This window comes from Pseudophryne corroboree, chromosome 5, assembly GCF_028390025.1.
Source record: "Pseudophryne corroboree isolate aPseCor3 chromosome 5, aPseCor3.hap2, whole genome shotgun sequence".
Classification (NCBI taxonomy): Eukaryota; Metazoa; Chordata; class Amphibia; order Anura; family Myobatrachidae; genus Pseudophryne; species Pseudophryne corroboree.
In genome coordinates, this window is record NC_086448.1 from 846,163,729 (window position 1) to 846,185,085 (window position 21,357).

Genomic DNA, 21,357 nt, shown 5'->3' on the forward strand with positions numbered 1-21,357 from the left:
TGATTTATTTTTCCCCCAATAATATAACAGCCACATATTGGGGGTAAGAAGCAATCAGGGAGATTTCTAGAGTCTTCAGGGAGTCAAGGAGATCGATGCTAAGCGCTAAAAAGGTGCTGGTAGCATCATTAAGAGAATTATTCAACCAGTCACTAGATATAGGAGTAATACCAGAAGACTGTAAAAGAGCAAACGTAGTCCCACTGCACAAAAGTGGAAGCACGGAAGAAGCAAACAACTACCGACCAGTGAGCCTTACATTTTTAGTAGAGAAATTGATGGAAACACTCTTACAAGAAGTTGTAGATTATCTCAAATCCAGCAAATATACAGGATCCCAAACAGCATGGAGTCACTGGGGGGAGATCATGTCAAACAAATCTTATGGACTTTTTTTTTTCGACTGTGTGACTAAAGTAATGGATAAATCTGGAGCCGTGGATATAGCTTATCTAGACTTTAGTAAGGTTTTTGACACTGTTCCACATCGCAGACTGCTAAATAAATTGGAAAGCGTGGGATTGGATACTAAAATGGTTGAATGGATAAGATCTTGGTTGCAGGATAGAAAACAGAGAGTTGTAGTAAATGGAGTGCTTTTTAATATCTTTATTGGTGACATTGTGAAGGGCATTAAAGGAAAAGTATGCATTTTTGCAGATGACACAAAGGTATAAAACAGGGTAGACACACCGGGAGGGGTAAAACAAATGATCGATGACCTAGCTAGGCTTGAGAAATGGTCAAGAATGTGGCAACTACAGTTTAATACTAAAAATTGCAAAATCATGCACTTGGGTCTCAAAAACCCAAAGGTTAAATATAGTATCAAGGGTACTATACTGGAGACTACTGAGGAGGAAAGGGATCTAGGAGTCACTATCTCAGGTGACATAAAGGATAAATATAGTATTAATGGCGCTATACTGGGAACCACTGAGGAGGAAAGGGATCTAGGAGTCCCTATTTCAGGTGACATAAAGGATAAATATAGTATTAATGGCGCTATACTGGAAACTACTGAGGAGGAAAGGGATCTAGGAGTCACTATCTCAGGTGACATAAAGGATAAATATAGTATTAATGGCACTATACTGGAAACTACTGAGGAGGAAAGGGATCTAATAGTCACTATTTCAGGTGACATAAAGGATAAATATAGTATTAATGGCACTATACTGGAAACTACTGAGGAGGAAAGGGATCTAGGAGTCACTATCTCAGGTGACATAAAGGATAAATATAATATTAATGGCACTATACTGGAATCCACTGAGGAGGAAAGGGATCTAGGAGTCACTATCTCAGGTGACATAAAGGATAAATATAGTATTAATGGCACTATACTGGGAACTACTGAGGAGGAAAGGGATCTAGGAGTCACTATTTCAGGTGACATAAAGGATAAATATAGTATTAATGGCGCTATACTGGAAACTACTGAGGAGGAAAGGGATCTAGGAGTCACTATCTCAGGTGACATAAAGGATAAATATAGTATTAATGGCACTATACTGGAAACTACTGAGGAGGAAAGGGATCTAGGAGTCACTATCTCAGGTGACATAAAGGATAAATATAGTATTAATGGCACTATACTGGAAACTACTGAGGAGGAAAGGGATCTAGGAGTCACTATTTCAGGTGACATAAAGGCTAAATATAGTATTAATGGCGCTATACTGGAAACTACTGAGGAGGAAGGGGATTTAGGAGTCACTATTTCAGGTGACATAAAGGCAGGTAAGCAATGTAACACAGCAATGAGGAAGGCTAGTCAAATGATTGGCTGCATTGGGAGAGGAATCAGCAGTAAAAAGAAAGAAGTAATAATACCACTGTATAGGTCATTGGTGCGGCCTCATCTAGAATACTGTGTCCAGTTCTGGAGGCCATATCTTCAGAAGGATATTAATCTATTGGAGACTGTACAAAGAAGGGCAACTAAAATGGTGCATGGCCTACATCACATAACTTACCCAGAAAGACTAAGAGATCTCACTATGTATAGTGTGGAGCAGAGAAGGGAAAGGGGGGACATGATAGAGACTGTCACATACATCAGGGGTTTTAACAAAGTCCAGGAGGGAAACATTCTCCAAATGAAGAGAAGTAATAGGACACGAGGACATGCACTGAGACTGGGGGGAGGTTCAGGGGAAATTTGAGGATAAATTACTTTACAGAAAGGGTAGTGGATAAGTGGAATAGCCTCCCATCAGAGGTGGTAGAGGGTAAGATAGCAGAGCAATGTAAACATACACGGGATAGACATAACACTAGATGGGCCAAGTGGTTCTTTTCTGCCATCACATTCTATGTTAGAGAGTCTGGGAGATCGCTGCTATGTGAGGGAGATACCGCCAAACAGTGGTAGCTTCTCAATCATTCCTGGAGACAATTATCAGGTGCTAGAAAAGAAGAGGGGTCACAAACAAACAGCAACAGAGAGAGGGGTGCTTTTTTCCCCTGATATCCCCCCAGCACACTGACTAATACCTGTAACAATACTTGAACCTATCTGTTAATAGAATTGGTCACACGTGTTTGCAAAGACATGTTTAGCTGCTGAGCCATGTCAAGGCTTCTCCAATATCAGCAGTCCTAACACTACATAATGGCAGTGACCACATAGGGCCATGTGATTTGTCTACGGCACAGGTTCTCAAACTCGGTCCTCAGGACCCCACACAGTGCATGTTTTGCAGGTAACCCAGCAGGTGCACAAGTGTATTACTTACTCACTGACACATTTTCAAAGGTACACAGGTGGAGCAAATTATTTCACTTGTGATTCTGTGAGGAGACCTGCAAAACATAACTGTGTAGGGTCCTGAGGACCGAGTTTGAGAACCTGTGATCTACAATAAGGACTCATGATAAAGGCTCATACAAAACCGCATCCAGACAGAGGGCTAGCTTACCTGAGAGCCACCCCTAAGATTTCCCATTAGCACTACAGGGACCAGCATGCCTTCCAAATGCTGCTCCCATTCAATGCCTGCTCACACATAGTATTATTTGGGCACTGCTATTATGTAGTGTTAGGACTGCTGATATCGGAGAAGCCTTGATGCGGCCAGCAGCTAACCATGTCTTTGCAAACACATGTGACCAATATCTCTGAAATTCTATCGGTAAATCCTTTTCTCATAGTCCGTAGTGGATGCTGGGGTCCACATTAGTACCATGGGGTATAGGTGGGTCCACTAGGAGCCACTGGCACTTTAAGAGTTTTAGAGTGTGGCTCCTCCCTCTATGCCCCTCTTACCAGACTCAGTCTAGATACTGTGCCCGAGAGACAGACATCTTCGAGAGAAGGATTTTACACAAATAGTGGCGAGATTCACACCAGCTCACACACCAGGGAAACCAAGCTAACTAGCTTGAAACATCAGCAACGGCTAAACAAGATTATTTACCAAGTAACAAAACAGTACTTAACCTAGAACTAAGGAGTACTGAACGAAATAGCCACTGCAGGCTCACAAAGCGCTGGGCGGGCGCCCAGCATCCTCTACGGACTACGAGAAAAGGATTTACCGGTAGCTAATTAAAATCCTTTTTTCTCTTACGTCCTACAGGATGCTGTGGTCCACATTAGTACCATGGGGATGTACCAAAGCTCCCAAAATGGGAGGAAGAGCACGGAGACTCCTGCAGAGCCAAATGACCAAACTTAAGGTCCTCAGTGGTATCAAACTTGTAGAATTTTGCGAACGTGTTCAACCCCGACCAAGTAGCTGCTCGGCAGAGTTGTAAGGCCGAGACATCCCGGGCAGCCGACCAGGAAGAACCCATCTTACGAGTAGAGTGGGTCTTAACAGACGCAAGACACAGCAAGCCTGCCATAGAATACGCATGCTGAATAGTGAACCTGATCCAGCGAGAGATCGTCTGCTAAGAAGCAGGACACCCAATTTTCTTGGGATCATACAGGACAAACAGAGAGTTCGATTTTCTGTGACGAGCAGTCCTCCTCACATAGAACTTTAGGGCCCTTACAACATCCAAGCACTTTGATGAAATTGAGGAGTCAGTCGCACCTGGAACCACAATAGGTTGGTTGGTTGATATGAAATGCCGACATAACCTTCGGAAGAAACTGCTGACGTGTCCGAAGCTTAGCTCTGTCTTCATGGAAGATCAAGTATGGGCTTTTACATGACAAAGCCCCCAACTCCGACACACGTCTAGCAGAAGCTAAGGCCAACAAAGTGACAGCCTTCCACGTGAGAAACTTGACCTCAACCTCCTGTAGAGGCTCAAACCAGTCTGACTGGAGGAACTGCAACACCACGTTAAGATCCCAAGGCGCCGTAGGCAGTACAAAGGGAGGTTGGATGTGCAGAACTCCCTTCAAAAAAGTCTGAACCTCAGGGAGGACAGCCAATTGTTTCTGGAAGAAACTTCTTGGACTCACACCAAGATACATATTTTTCCAAATACGATGGTAATGTTTTGACGTTACTCCTTTCCTAGACTGTATCAGGGTAGGAATAACCTTGTTCGGAATGCGCTTCCGAGCTAGTATCTGGCATTCAACCTCCATGCCGTCAAACGTAGCAGTGGTAAGTCTTGATAGGCGAACAGCCCCTGCTGCAGCAGGTCCTCCCGAAGAGGAAGAGGCCTTGGCTCTTGTAGCAGTAGATCCAGAAGATCCGCGTATCAAGCCCTTCTTGGCCAGTCTGGAGCAATGAGGATTGCCTGAACTCTTGTTCACCTTATTAATTTGAGAACTGTTGGAATGAGTGGAAGTGCAGGAAACACGTACACCGACTGGAACACCCACGGAGTCACTAGGGCGTCCACCGCCACTGCTTGCGGGTCCCTCGACCTGGAACTATACCGGCAAAGCTTCTTGTTGAGGCGAGAGGCCATCTTGTCGATTTGGGGTACGCCCCGAAGATCTGTTACCTCCTTGAACACCTCCGGATGGAGACCCCACTCCCCTGGATGGAAATCGTGTCTGCTGAGGAAGTCCGCTTCCCAGTTGTCTACTCCCGGAATGAAGATTGCTGACAGTGCCAATGCGTGTTTTTCGGCGCAGAGGATGATTCTTGTTACCTCTGACATTGCAGCTCTGCTCTTCGTTCCACCCTGTCAGTTTATGTAAGCCACCATTGTTACATTGTCCGACTGCACTTGAATGACCCATTTCTCAGAAGATGGGCCGCTTGGAGAAGACCGTTGTAGAAGGCTCTTAGCTCCAGAATGTTTATCGGCAGGCTAGCTTCCAGACTTGACCACCTTCCTTGGAAGGTTTCCCCTTGAGCGACTGCGCCCCAGTCCTGGAGCCTTGCATCCATGGTTAGAAGGATCCAGTCCTGAATCCCGAACCTGCGGCCCTCCAGAAGGTGAGGTAATTGCAGCCACCAGAGGAGTGAAATCCTGGCCTTTGGCAACAGACGTATTCTCTGGTGCATGTGTAGATCGGATCCCGACCACTTGTCCAGGAGACCCAATTGGAAGGACCGAGCATGAAACCTCCCTTACTGCAGTGCCTCGTAAGAGGCCACCATCTTCCCCAGAAGGCGAATGCACTGATGGACTGACACCTGGGTTTGTTTCAGGACATCCCGGACCATTGTTTGTATCACCAACGCTTTTTCCCCTGGAAGAAACACCCACTGCACATCCGTGTCAAGGATCATTCCCAGAAAGGACAACCTCCTGGTTGGTTCCAAACGAGAATTTGGAAGATTCAGGATCCAACCATGTTCCCTGAGAAGCTGGTTCGTGAGAGCTATGGACCGTAACATCTTCTCCTTGGACGATGCTTTTATCAGCAGATCATCCAGATATGGAATTAGGTTCACCCCCTGTCTGCTGCGGAGAACCATAATTTCCACCACCACCTTGGTGAATACCCTCGGTGCTGTGGAGAGGCCGAATGGCAGGGCCTGGAACTGAAAATGACAGTCCAACAGTGCGAATCGAAGATAAACTTGATGCGGCAGCCAAATCGGAATGTGGGGGGACGCATCCTTGATATCCAGGGATACCAGAAATTCCCCCTCCTCCAGACCTGATATCACTGCCCTTAGAGACTCCATTTTGAACTTAAACTCCCTCAAAAAGGGGTTTAGTGATTTTAAGTTCAGAATGGGCCTGACTGATCCATCCAGTGTTGGTACCACGAAAAGGTTCGAATAGTAACCTTTGTTTTGCATCTGGGGAGATACTGGTACGATAACCTGTGCCTCCACCAGCCTCTGGATGGCTCCCTGTAGGGTAGCCCTGTCTGCCGGCAAAGCTGGCAAGCCTGATTTGAAGAACTGGTGAGGAGGGAGATCCCAGGGATCCAGGCCGGACGACACCCAGACGTGACTGAAATGTCTGAGTCTCGCCCCCACCGGCCCTACCTCCAGGCCGCGCTGTCCACCGTCATGCTGAGGACTGTGGTATACCAGAAGCAGGTTTCTGTTCCTGGGAACCTGCAGCAGCAGGTTTCTTGGATTTTGGCCGACCTCCTCTAAGGAGGGTGTTGGACGGTTTGGCCTTTCCTGTTTTAGTAACACGAAAGGACTGTGATGCCGCTGAAGGAAAAGGTTTCTTCGTAGCAGGTGCAGCTGAGGGAAGAAAAGGAGACTTACCCGCCGTAGCTGTGGAGATCCATGCATCCAACACTTCCCCACAGAGAGCCTGACCTATGTAGGGTAGGGTCTCCACACCTCTCCTGGATTCTGCGTCGGCAGACCACTGGCGCAGCCACAGTCCTCAACAAGCTGAGACAGACATGGAAGATATTCCTGCAGCCATGGAACCCAGGTCTTTCATGGATTCTACCAGAAATCCTGCCGAATCCTGAATGTTACGTAAAAACAGTTCTACGTCACTTTTATCCATAGTATCCAAATCCTCAAGTAACATGCCTGACCACTTTACTATAGCTTTGGCAATCCATGCACAGGCAATAGTAGGACGTAGTATCGCCCCTGAAGCCGTGTATATGGATTTGAGCGTAGTATCAATATTGCGATTAGCCGGCTCCTTTAAGGCGGTAGATCCTGTAACAGGTTAAACCACCTTTTTTGAGAGTCTGGATACAGACGCGTCCACTATGGGTGGGTTTTCCCATTTTTTCCTATCCTCCTCAGGGAAGGGAAAAGCAACTAGAACTCTTCTAGGGATCTTGAATTTTTTCTCCGGGTTTTCCCATGCTTACTCAAATATAGCATTTAATTCTTTGGACGCAGGGAAGGTTAGCGAGGCTTTCTTACTGTCAGTGAAGTAAGCCTCCTCAACCTGCTCCGGTGTTGTATCTGCAATATTCAACACATCTCTTTCGGCCTCTATCATCAACTGCACCCCTTCTGCAAGAGATGCTGCCCCCATGAGCACATCCCCATCACCGTCTGCCGTGTCAGAGTCGGTATCCGTGTCATCTTGCATGATCTGGGCAAGAGCACGTTTATGGGAACCTCCTAAGGGGGGTCCTGAGGTAACAGAACCTTACAAAACTGCCATAGAGTTCTGTAAAATCTGAGTTGCAGATTCATTCTGTGCAACCCTAGTAGAAATCTGAGAAATCATGGATTTGATAGAGGATAACCATACAGGTCATCTGTGCTAAACCAGTGCAATCCTGATTACATGGAATGGGATCATCCTGAGAGGACATATCCTCTGCAGCATATGACACAGAGTCCCTGGACAATGGAGATCACACACACCCCACATACACACAGGGTACTGGGCAGACAGCGTTTCACCCCCAAGAATGGCAGAGAGACACAGAGATTGGAGCCAACCCACACACAGCGCTTTCCAGGTATAGAGAGACCCTAAACCAGCGCTGACTGTGCACCTTAATAGGTTATAACAGCCTCCCCCCCTTCTACAACCCCCTGGTACTGTGAGAGATAGCTGGAGATGCTCTGGAGGGCCTGCACTTCACTGACAACGTTTCTGCAGGCAGGAAAATGGCGCTGAGCGCTGCTGGGTCCGCTCTGAGGAGAAACTCCACCCCCAGAATGGCGCTGTCTTCCCGCTCTTCATAGGATTATACTGGCCTGAGGATTTATGTTGGATGAGATCCCGGGACCCCGACAGGCTGTGTGACCAGTGCAGGGTTCAGGCGCTGGCTCAGGGCGCCCCTCACAGCGCCGCACTATGTACCGCTGAGCCCCGGAGTGCAGTTAATAATGCGCTCCTACCCTGCTGCCGCCATCTTCACACCGGCTTCCCGCTTGCTAGATGGTCAGTGACTTACTCGCCACCAATCTTCAGCTCTGTAAGGGGATGGCGGCATGCTGCTGGGGTGAGCGATCCCCTGTGGCGGGGAACGTTCTATCTCCTCAGGAGCTCAGTGTCCAGTCAGCAGAGACAGTGGCTCAGACCCCGCAGGGCGGACACTGCTCCCCCCCTTAGTCCCTCGCAGCAGAGAGGCTGTTGCCAGCATCCTCCCTGTAACATAAAAGACTCTAAACTAAACTTTAATTAGGAAAGCTCAGGGGAGCTCCCCTAGCTGTGACCGGCTCCTCCGGGCACAGATTCTAGACTGAGTCTGGTAGGAGGAGCCAGACCACACTCTCAAACTCTTAAAGTGCCAATGGCTCCTGGTGGACCCGTCTATACCCCATGGTACTAATGTGGACCCCAGCATCCTCTAGGACGTAAGAGAAATATTGTTACAGGTATTAGTCAGTGTGCTTTGGGGGAAGTACCCTCCCATTTGTCTGCTGTTTGCTTGTGACCCCTCCCCCTTTCTAGCACCTGATATTATTATCTCCAGGAATGATTGAGCAGCTGCCACTGTTTGTCTGCATGTGTGAGAAGGCATTGAATGGAAGCATCATTTGGAAGGCATGCTGTTCCTTGTAGTGCTAATGGGAGATCCTGGGGGTGGCTCCCAGGTAAGCTAGCCCTCTGTCTGGCTGCGTTTTAGGATGAGCCTTTATCATGAGGCTTTACTGTAGACCACAGGTTCTTAAACTCGGTCCTCAGGACCCCACACAGTGCATGTATCGGTGCGTCCGGCAGTGACTGACATCTCAACTGGGCAGGAACATTTAAACGCCTGTCCAGTTGTGACGTCAGGCACCACGATTGACAAGTGTGTCAGATAAGTCGGCATATCGGATGAACGGCCGATCCGTCGGCCAGGTGTGTATCCAGCATTAATGGTAATAATGCCAAGTACCTGATCCTGCTGATTTCCCTCCCCGCCAGTGAGCACCAATGAGACTGGATCCCTGCGGACTCTCCGAAATGCCCCTGACTACAGCACCTAGCACCAGCAACATGGCTACCACTGGGGGCACAACCCCTAAGACTACCACTATAGAAAGACTGGGGTCTGTCACCCGTAGAGCCCACATCTTCCAGAGTGCCACCAACAAGAGGAGAACGGAGCGCCTGTGATTCTATTAGTACATATAGGTCATTACTGCGAGTACCCTGTGAGGATACACTCACACCTGCCGCTGTACGTGAGGGTACACTCAGACCTGCCACTGTACGTGAGGGTACACTCAGACCTGCCACTGTACGTGAGGGTACACTCAGACCTGCCGCTGTACGTGAGGGTACACTCACACCTGCCGCTGTACGTGAGGGTACACCCAGACCTGCCGCTGTATGTGAGGGTACACTCAGACCTGCCACTGTATGTGAGGGTACACCCAGACCTGCCGCTGTATGTGAGGGTACACTCAGACCTGCCACTGTATGTGAGGGTACACTCACACCTGCCGCTGTATGTGAGGGTACACTCAGACCTGCCGCTGTACGTGAGGGTACACTCAGACCTGCCGCTGTATGTGAGGGTACACTCACACCTGCCGCTGTATGTGAGGGTACACTCAGACCTGCTGCTGTATGTGAGGGAACACTCAGACCTGCCGCTGTATGTGAGGATACACTCACACCTGCCGCTGTATGTGAGGGTACACTCAGACCTGCCACTGTATGTGAGGGTACACTCACACCTGCCGCTGTATGTGAGGGTACACTCAGACCTGCCGCTGTATGTGAGGGTACACTCAGACCTGCCGCTGTACGTGAGGGTACACTCAGACCTGCCGCTGTACGTGAGGATACACTCAGACCTGCCGCTGTATGTGAGGATACACTCAGACCTGCCACTGTATGTGAGGGTACACTCAGACCTGCCGCTGTACGTGAGGGTACACTCAGACCTGCCGCTGTACGTGAGGGTACACTCAGTCAGACCTGCCGCTGTATGTGAGGGTACACCCAGACCTGCCGCTGTACGTGAGGATACACTCAGACCTGCCGCTCTACGTGAGGGTACACTCAGACCTGCCGCTGTACGTGAGGGTACACTCAGACCTGCCGCTGTACGTGACGGTACTCTCGGAAACCTGACGCTGTATGTGAGGGTACACTCAGACCTGCCGCTGTATGTGAGGGTACACTCAGACCTGCCGCTGTATGTGAGGGTACACTCAGACCTGCCGCTGTATGTGAGGGTACACTCAGACCTGCCGCTGTATGTGAGGGTACACTCAGACCTGCCGCTGTATGTGAGGGTACACTCAGACCTGCCGCTGTATGTGAGGGTACACTCAGACCTGCCGCTGTATGTGAGGGTACACTCAGACCTGCCGCTGTATGTGAGGGTACACTCAGACCTGCCGCTGTATGTGAGGGTACTCTCAGACCTGCCGCTGTATGTGAGGGTACACTCAGACCTGCCGCTGTATGTGAGGGTACACTCAGACCTGCCGCTGTACATGAGGGTACACTCAGACCTGCAGCTGTACGTGAGGATACACTCAGACCTGCCGCTGTACGTGAGGATACACTCAGATCTGCCGCTGTACGTGAGGGTACACTCAGACCTGCCGCTGTACGTGAGGGTACACTCAGACCTGCAGCTGTACGTAAGGATACACTCAGACCTGCAGCTGTACGTGAGGATACACTCAGACCTGCCGCTGTACGTGAGGGTACACTCAAACCAGCCGCTCTACGTGAGGGTACACTCAGACCTGCCGCTCTACGTGAGGGAACACTCAGACCTGCCGCTCTACGTGAGGGTACACTCAGACCTGCCGCTCTACGTGAGGATACACTCAGACCTGCCGCTGTACGTGAGGGTACACTCAGATCTGCCGCTGTACGTGAGGATACACTCAGACCTGCCGCTGTACGTGAGGGTACACTCAGACCTGCCGCTGTACGTGAGGGTACACTCAGACCTGCCGCTGTACGTGAGGATACACTCAGACCTACCGCTGCATATGAGAGTACACTCAGTGATTTGCAAATTTGAGAGAAATTATGCATATATATGGTGTAAAGAATCCTCCAGTATAATATATGGTGTAAAGAATCCTCCAGTATAATATGTGGTGTAAAGAATCCTCCAGTATAATACGTGGTGTAAAGAATCCTCCAGTATAATACGTGGTGTAAAGAATCCTCCAGTATAATATGTGGTGTAAAGAATCCTCCAGTATATTATGTGGTGTAAAGAATCCTCCAGTATAATACATGGTGTAAAGAATCCTCCAGTATAATATGTGGTGTAAAGAATCCTCCAGTATAATACGTGGTGTAAAGAATCCTCCAGTATAATACGTGGTGTAAAGAATCCTCCAGTATAATATGTGGTGTAAAGAATCCTCCAGTATAATATGTGGTGTAAAGAATCCTCCAGTATAATACGAGGTGTAAAGAATCCTCCAGTATAATATGTGGTGTAAAGAATCCTCCAGTATAATATGTGGTGTAAAGAATCCTCCAGTATAATATGTGGTGTAAAGAATCCTCCAGTATACTAAGTGGTGTAAAGAATCCTCCAGTATACTACGTGGTGTAAAGAATCCTCCAGTATAATACATGGTGTAAAGAATCCTCCAGTATAATACGTGGTGTAAAGAATCCTCCAGTATAATATGTGGTGTAAAGAATCCTCCAGTATAATACGTGGTGTAAAGAATCCTCCAGTATAATACGTGGTGTAAAGAATCCTCCAGTATAATATGTGGTGTAAAGAATCCTCCAGTATAATATGTGGTGTAAAGAATCCTCCAGTATAATACGTGGTGTAAAGAATCCTCCAGTATAATATGTGGTGTAAAGAATCCTCCAGTATAATATGTGGTGTAAAGAATCCTCCAGTATAATACGTGGTGTAAAGAATCCTCCAGTATAATACGTGGTGTAAAGAATCCTCCAGTATAATACGTGGTGTAAAGAATCCTCCAGTATAATATGTGGTGTAAAGAATATTCCAGTATAATATGTGGTGTAAAGAATCCTCCAGTATAATATGTGGTGTAAAGAATCCTCCAGTATAATATGTGGTGTAAAGAATCCTCAAGTATAATATGTGGTGTAAAGAATCCTCCAGTATAATACGTGGTGTAAAGAATCCTCCAGTATAATATGTGGTGTAAAGAATCCTCCAGTATAATATGTGGTGTAAAGAATCCTCGAGTATACTACGTGGTGTAAAGAATCCTCCTGTATAATACATGGTGTAAAGAATCCTCCAGTATAATACGTGGTGTAAAGAATCCTCCAGTATAATATGTGGTGTAAAGAATATTCCAGTATAATATGTGGTGTAAAGAATCCTCCAGTATAATATGTGGTGTAAAGAATCCTCCAGTATAATATGTGGTGTAAAGAATCCTCCAGTATAGTATGTGGTGTAAAGAATCCTCCAGTATAATACATGGGGTGTTGTACGGTATGCCGGCGGCCGGGCTCCCGGCGACCAGCATACCGGCGCTGGGAGCCCGACTGCCGGCATACCGACAGCGTGGCGAGCGCAAATGAGCCCCTTGCGGGCTCACTGCGCTCACCACGCTGCGGGCACGGTGGCGTGCTACGCGTGCCACGCTATTTATTCTCCCTCCAGGGGGGTCGTGGACCCCTACGAGGGAGAATAAGTGTTGGTATGCCGGCTGTCGGGATTCAGGCGCCGGTATACTGTGCACCGGGATCCCGACAGTCGGCATACTGAAGACCACCCAATACAAGGTGTAAAGAATCCTCTGATATAATACGTGGTGTAAAGAATCCTCCAGTATAATACGTGGTGTAAAGAATCCTCCAGTATAATACGTGGTGTAAAGAATCCTCCAGTATAATACGTGGTGTAAAGAATCCTCCAGTATAATACGTGGTGTAAAGAATCCTCCAGTATAATACGTGGTGTAAAGAATCCTGCAGTATAATTATGGCCGGAGACCCTGGCGGCCACATGGTTAATGGCGGCCACGGCACGTAAGGGGTTAACCCTTAAAATGCCCGGTGCCATTTTAAAGACAATAGGTGATTGGCGCCACTGTTAAACGTACTTACGGCGCTGGGCGCGGACTGTTTAAAAGTTTGTTTAATTATGTGTCTGAACATGTCATATGTAGTGCTCTGTGCACAGTTGTAGGATTGCATGTTTACATGTATTTATATTTAAGATGTGCTCACCTGTATTTTAAAGGGAAAAATGCACTTACTATATCTGTCTGAATAAGCATCTCCTATCTTCTGGGAATAGGAAGTGGGATGCTCATCGCCTCTGCTAGCAGATGTGTGAATGACAAAACCTTTTGATGTTGGACAGTGCACGGCAGGTAAATGCTGGGTGTGAGTTCCTCAGGGAAAGATGTTGATAACGGGGAATTTCATTATCCCATATGTAAAGTTGTATGGATTGGTATGGGTTTGGAAACCTGTATTTATTTATGTAGCTGATTTAGTTGATATACGAATCCTGAATGGTAGATGCAGGAAGGATGAGAAACATTTTTTTGGAAAATAAAATACAAACCGTATTTTGATGCTATGTGATAAATAGTGAATGTTAAACTGCCAGGTGGTAAGGAATGGATTTTAAATGACACCAAACGTTGTGTGTGACAGGAAGGAGGAAATTGCTTCATGCACTTATATCCCTTTAAAATGTAATTTATTTATATTTTGTAAAATATCCTGATTGGATGGAAAGGACTGATTGGATGGAAACTACAAAGAGGAGGCCTGTGAGCTTCAGGTGTATTATACCATTTTCATTCTGCTGTAACATCTTGCTGTATTGCGGAGGTCTTTTTGAAGATGGTATTTGGCAAATAAACATCTTCTGCCTCAAGACGACCGCTTCATCTTGTGACTTGCAGGTCTAGGCGAAACCTAGCTCCATTGTCTGGCTTTCCAGGGTGTACCCAGCGTCTCCAAGCTCCGCCTCCAGCCAGCTACCGGGTATAGACCTAGTGAAGCGACTAGTGGACATTCGTCAACACCACACAGGTGTGGTAAGGCGTCATGTCGACGCATACAGAACAGAACAGTGGTTTCAGACACCACAGCAGGTTAGGAGTTTGGTGGTGGCAGCGTAGAACCCAACCACTGTGCAGTGGGTGGAGTCAGTAACAGGCGGGAATCCCCTATGTGACCAGGTCCGGTGTGACCTAAAACTCCATTCTGTGACTGGGGATGGGACACAAAAGCGGTGAGGGCTTTCGTACGGGACCGTCCGGTCACAATAATACATGGTGTAAAGAATCCTCCAATATAATACATTATGTAAAGAATCCTCCAGTATAATATGTGGTGTAAAGAATCCTCCAGTATAATACGTGGTGTAAAGAATCCTCCAGTATAATACGTGGTGTAAAGAATCCTCCAGTATAATACGTGGTGTAAAGAATCCTCCAGTATAATACATGGTGTAAAGAATCCTCCAGTATAATACATTGTGTAAAGAATCCTCCAGTATAATATGTGGTGTAAAGAATCCTTCAGTATACTACGTGGTGTAAAGAATCCTCCAGTATATTACGTGGTGTAAAGAATCCTCCAGTATAATACGTGGTGTAAAGAATCCTCCAGCATAATACGTGGTGTAAAGAATCCTCCAGTATAATACGTGGTGTAAAGAATCCTTCAGTATACTACGTGGTGTAAAGAATCCTCCAATATAATACGTTGTGTAAAGAATCCTCCAGTATAATACGTGGTGTAAAGAATCCTCCAGTATAATACGTGGTGTAAAGAATCCTCCAGTATAATACGTGGTGTAAAGAATCCTTCAGTATACTACGTGGTGTAAAGAATCCTCCAATATAATACGTTGTGTAAAGAATCCTCCAGTATAATACGTGGTGTAAAAAATCCTCCAGTATAATACATTGTGTAAAGAATCCTCCAGTATTCTACGTGGTGTAAAGAATCCTTCAGTATACTACGTGGTGTAAAGAATCCTCCAGTATAATATGTGGTGTAAAGAATCCTCCAGTATAATACGTGGTGTAAAGAATCCTTCAGTATACTACGTGGTGTAAAGAATCCTCCAGTATAATATGTGGTGTAAATAATCCTCCAGTATAATATGTGGTGTAAAGAATCCTCCAGTATAATACGTGGTGTAAAGAATCCTTCAGTATACTACGTGGTGTAAAGAATCCTCCAGTATAATATGTGGTGTAAAGAATCCTCCAGTATAATATGTGGTGTAAAGAATTCTCCAGTATAATACGTGGTGTAAAGAATCCTGCAGTATAATTATGGCCGGAGACCCTGGCGGCCACATGGTTAATGGCGGCCACGGCACGTAAGGGGTTAACCCTTAAAATGCCCGGTGCCATTTTAAAGACAATAGGTGATTGGCGCCACTGTTAAACGTACTTACGGCGCTGGGCGCGGAATGTTTAAAAATATGTATAATGATGTGTTTTAAGTTTAACATGTCACATGTAGCGCTCTATGCACAGTTGTAGGATTGCATGTTTACATGTATTTATATTTAAGATGTGCTCACCTGTATTTTAAAGGGAAAAATGCACTTACTATATCTGTCTGAATAAGCATCTCCTATCTTCTGTGACTAGGAAATGGCATGCTAATTGCCCTGTGCTAGCAGATGTGTGAATGACAAAACCTTTTGATGTTGGACAGTGCACGGCAGGTAAATGCTGGGTGTGAGTTCCTCAGGGAAAGATGTTGATAACGGGGAATTTCATTATCCCATATGTAAAGTTGTATGGATTGGTATGGGTTTGGAAACCTGTATTTATTTATGTAGCTGATTTAGTTGATATACGAATCCTGAATGGTAGATGCAGGAAGGATGAGAAACATTTTTTTGGAAAATAAAATACAAACCGTATTTTGATGCTATGTGATAAATAGTGAATGTTAAACTGCCAGGTGGTAAGGAATGGATTTTAAATGACACCAAACGTTGTGTGTGACAGGAAGGAGGAAATTGCTTCATGCACTTATATCCTTTTAAAATGTAATTTATTTATATTTTGTAAAATATCCTGATTGGATGGAAAGGACTCAGGGGGAAACTACAAAGAGGAGGCCTGTGAGCTTCAGGTGTATTATACCATTTTCATTCTGCTGTAACATCTTGCTGTATTGCTGAGGTCTTTTTGAAGACGGTATTTGGCAAATAAACATCTTCTGCCTCAAGACGACCGCTTCATCTTGTGACTTGCAGGTCTAGGCGAAACCTAGCTCCATTGTCTGGCTTTCCAGGGTGTACCCAGCGTCTCCAAGCATCGCCTCCAGCCAGCTACCGGGTATAGACCTAGTGAAGCGACTAGTGGGCATTCGTCAACACCACACAGGTGTGCTAAGGCGGCATGTCGATGCATACAGAGCAGAACAGTGGTTTCAGACACCACAGCAGGTTAGGAGTTTGGTGGTGGCAGCGTAGAACCCAACCACTGTGCAGTGGGTGGAGTCAGTAACAGGCGGGAATCCCCTATGTGACCAGGTCCGGCGTGACCTAAAACTCCATTCTGTGACTGGGGATGGGACACAAAAGCGGTGAGGGCTTTCGTACGGGACCGTCCGGTCACAATAATACATGGTGTAAAGAATCCTCCAATATAATACATTGTGTAAAGAATCCTCCAATATAATACATTGTGTAAAGAATCCTCCAGTATAATACGTGGTGTAAAGAATCCTCCAGTATAATACGTGGTGTAAAGAATCCTCCAGTATAATACGTGGTGTAAAGAATCCTCCAGTATAATACATGGTGTAAAGAATCCTCCAGTATAATACATTGTGTTAAAGAATCCTCCAGTATAATATGTGGTGTAAAGAATCCTTCAGTATACTACGTGGTGTAAAGAATCCTCCAGTATATTACGTGGTGTAAAGAATCCTCCAGTATAATATGTGGTGTAAAGAATCCTCCAGTATAATACGTGGTGTAAAGAATCCTCCAATATAATACGTTGTGTAAAGAATCCTCCAGTATAATACGTGGTGTAAAGAATCCTCCAGTATAATACATTGTGTAAAGAATCCTCCAGTATAATACGTGATGTAAAGAATCCTTCAGTATACTACGTGGTGTAAAGAATCCTCCAGTATAATACGTGGTGTAAAGAATCCTCCAGTATAATACGTGGTGTAAAGAATCCTCCAGTATAATACGTGGTGTAAAGAATCCTCCAGTATAATATGTGGTGTAAAGAATCCTCCAGTATAATACGTGGTGTAAAGAATCCTCCAGTATACTACGTGGTGTAAAGAATCCTCCAGTATAATACGTGATGTAAAGAATCCTCCAGTATAATACGTGGTGTAAAGAATCCTCCAGTATAATACGTGGTGTAAAGAATCCTCCAGTATAATACATGGTGTAAAGAATCCTCCAGTATAATACATTGTGTAAAGAATCCTCCAGTATAATACGTGGTGTAAAGAATCCTCCAGATTAGTACGTGGTGTAAAGAATCCTCCAGTATAATACATGGTGTAAAGAATCCTCCAGTATAATACGTGGTGTAAAGAATCCTCCAGTATAATACGTGGTGTAAAGAATCCTCCAGTATAATATGTGGTGTAAAGAATCCTCCAGTATACTACGTGGTGTAAAGAATCCTCCAGTATAATACGTGGTGTAAAGAATCCTCCAGTATAATATGTGGTGTAAAGAATCCTCCAGTATACTACGTGGTGTAAAGAATCCTCCAGTATAATACGTGGTGTAAAGAATCCTCCAGTATAATACGTGGTGTAAAGAATCCTCCAGTATAATACGTGGTGTAAAGAATCCTCCAGTATAATACGTGGTGTAAAGAATCCTCCAGTATAATATGTGGTGTAAAGAATCCTCCAGTATAATACGTGGTGTAAAGAATCCTCCAGTATAATATGTGGTGTAAAGAATCCTCCAGTATAATATGTGGTGTAAAGAATCCACCAGTATAATACCTCCAGTATAATACGTGGTGTAAAGAATCCTCCAGTATAATACGTGGTGTAAAGAATCCTCCAGTATAATACGTGGTGTAAAGAATCCTCCAGTATAATACATGGTGTAAAGAATCCTCCAGTATAATACATGGTGTAAAGAATCCTCCAGTATAATACGTGGTGTAAAGAATCCTCCAGTATAATACGTGGTGTAAAGAATCCTCCAGTATAATACGTGGTGTAAAGAATCCTCCAGTATAATACGTGGTGTAAAGAATCCTTCAGTATAATACGTGGTGTAAAGAATCCTCCAGTATAATATATGGTGTAAAAAATCCTCTGGTATAATACGTAAAGAATCCTCCAGTATAATACATGGTGTAAAGAATCCTCCAGTATAATATGTGGTGTAAAGAATCCTCCAGTATAATATGTGGTGTAAAGAATCCTCCAGTATAATACGTGGTGTAAAGAATCCTCCAATATAATATGTGGTGTAAAGAATCCTCCAGTATAATACGTGGTGTAAAGAATCCTCCAGTATAATACATGGTGTAAAGAATCCTCCAGTATAATACGTGGTGTAAAGAATCCTCCTATATAATATGTGGTGTAAAGAATCCTCCAGTATAATATGTGTTATAAAGAATCCTCCAGTATAATACATGGTGTAAAAAATCCTCTGGTATAATACGTAAAGAATCCTCCAGTATAATATGTGGTGTAAAGAATCCTCCAGTATAATATGTGGTGTAAAGAATCCTCCAGTATAATACGTGGTGTAAAGAATCCTCCAGTATAATATGTGTTATAAAGAATCCTCCAGTATAATATGTGGTGTAAAGAATCCTCCAGTATAATATGTGTTATAAAGAATCCTCCAGTATAATATGTGGTGTAAAGAATCCTCCAGTATAATATGTGGTGTAAAGAATCCTCCAGTATAATACGTGGTGTAAAGAATCCTCCAGTATAATACATGGTGTAAAGAATCCTCCAGTATAATACGTGGTGTAAAGAATCCTCCAATATAATATGTGGTGTAAAGAATCCTCCAGTATAATACGTGGTGTAAAGAATCCTCCAATATAATACGTGGTGTAAAGAATCCTCCAGTATAATATGTGGTGTAAAGAATCCTCCAGTATAATACGTGGTGTAAAGAATCCTCCAATATAATATGTGGTGTAAAGAATCCTTCAGTATACTACGTGGTGTAAAGAATCCTCCAGTATAATATATGGTGTAAAGAATCCTCCAGTATAATATGTGGTGTAAAGAATCCTCCAGTATAATATGTGGTGTAAAGAATCCTCCAGTATAATATGTGGTGTAAAGAATCCTCCAGTATAATACGTGGTGTAAAGAATCCTCCAGTATAATATGTGGTGTAAAGAATCCTCCAGTATAATATGTGGTGTAAAGAATCCTCCAGTATAATATGTGGTGTAAAGAATCCTCCAGTATAATATGTGGTGTAAAGAATCCTCCAGTATAATACGTGGTGTAAAGAATCCTCCAGTATAATATGTGGTGTAAAGAATCCTCCAGTATACTACGTGGTGTAAAGAATCCTCCAGTATACTACGTGGTGTAAAGAATCCTCCAGTATAATACATGGTGTAAAGAATCCTCCAGTATAATATGTGTTATAAAGAATCCTCCAGTATAATACATGGTGTAAAGAATCCTCCAGTATAATACATTGTGTAAAGAATCCTCCAGTATAATACGTGGTGTAAAGAATCCTCCAGTATAATACATGGTGTAAAGAATCCTCCAGTATAATACATTGTGTAAAGAATCCTCCAGTATAATACGTGGTGTAAAGAATCCTCCAGTATAATACATGGTGTAAAGAATCCTCCAGTATAATACATTGTGTAAAGAATCCTCCAGTATAATACATGGTGTAAAGAATCCTCCAGTATAATACATTGTGTAATGAATCCTCCAGTATAATACGTGGTGTAAAGAATCCTCCAGTATAATACATGGTGTAAAGAATCCTCCAGTATAATATGTGGTGTAAAGAATCCTCCAGTATAATATGTGGTGTAAAGAATCCTCCAGTATAATACGTGGTGTAAAGAATCCTCCAGTATAATATGTGTTATAAAGAATCCTCCAGTATAATACGTGGTGTAAAGAATCCTCCAGTATAATACGTGGTGTAAAGAATCCTCCAGTATAATACGTGGTGTAAAGAATCCTCCAGTATAATACATGGTGTAAAGAATCCTCCAGTATAATACATTGTGTAAAGAATCCTCCAGTATAATACGTGGTGTAAAGAATCCTCCAGTATAATACATGGTGTAAAGAATCCTCCAGTATAATACATTGTGTAAAGAATCCTCCAGTATAATACGTGGTGTAAAGAATCCTCCAGTATAATACATGGTGTAAAGAATCCTCCAGTATAATACATTGTGTAAAGAATCCTCCAGTATAATACATGGTGTAAAGAATCCTCCAGTATAATACATTGTGTAATGAATCCTCCAGTATAATACGTGGTGTAAAGAATCCTCCAGTATAATACATGGTGTAAAGAATCCTCCAGTATAATATGTGGTGTAAAGAATCCTCCAGTATAATATGTGGTGTAAAGAATCCTCCAGTATAATACGTGGTGTAAAGAATCCTCCAGTATAATACGTGGTGTAAAGAATCCTCCAGTATAATATGTGTTATAAAGAATCCTCCAGTATAATATGTGGTGTAAAGAATCCTCCAGTATAATATGTGGTGTAAAGAATCCTCCAGTATAATATGTGGTGTAAAGAATCCTCCAGTCTAATACATGGTGTATAGAATCCTCCAGTATAATACGTGGTGTAAAGAATCCTCCAATATAATATGTGGTGTAAAGAATCCTCCAGTATAATACGTGGTGTAAAGAATCCTCCAATATAATATGTGGTGTAAAGAATCCTCCAGTATAATATGTGGTGTAAAGAATCCTTCAGTATACTTCGTGGTGTAAAGAATCCTCCAGTATAATATATGGTGTAAAGAATCCTCCAGTATAATATGTGGTGTAAAGAATCCTCCAATATAATATGTGGTGTAAAGAATCCTCCAGTATAATATGTGGTGTAAAGAATCCTCCAGTATAATATGTGGTGTAAAGAATCCTCCAGTATAATACGTGGTGTAAAGAATCCTCCAGTATAATATGTGGTGTAAAGAATCCTCCAGTATACTACGTGG

At 44.1% G+C, this 21,357-nt stretch overlaps 1 protein-coding gene across 1 annotated transcript in view; it reads right to left on the minus strand.

Annotated features, from left to right (window-relative positions):
- The window catches only part of LOC134929704 (hepatitis A virus cellular receptor 1-like), a 164,307-nt gene that overhangs the window by 70,048 nt on the left and 72,902 nt on the right, over positions 1–21,357 (minus strand). The gene's annotated exons all lie outside the window — the stretch shown is intronic.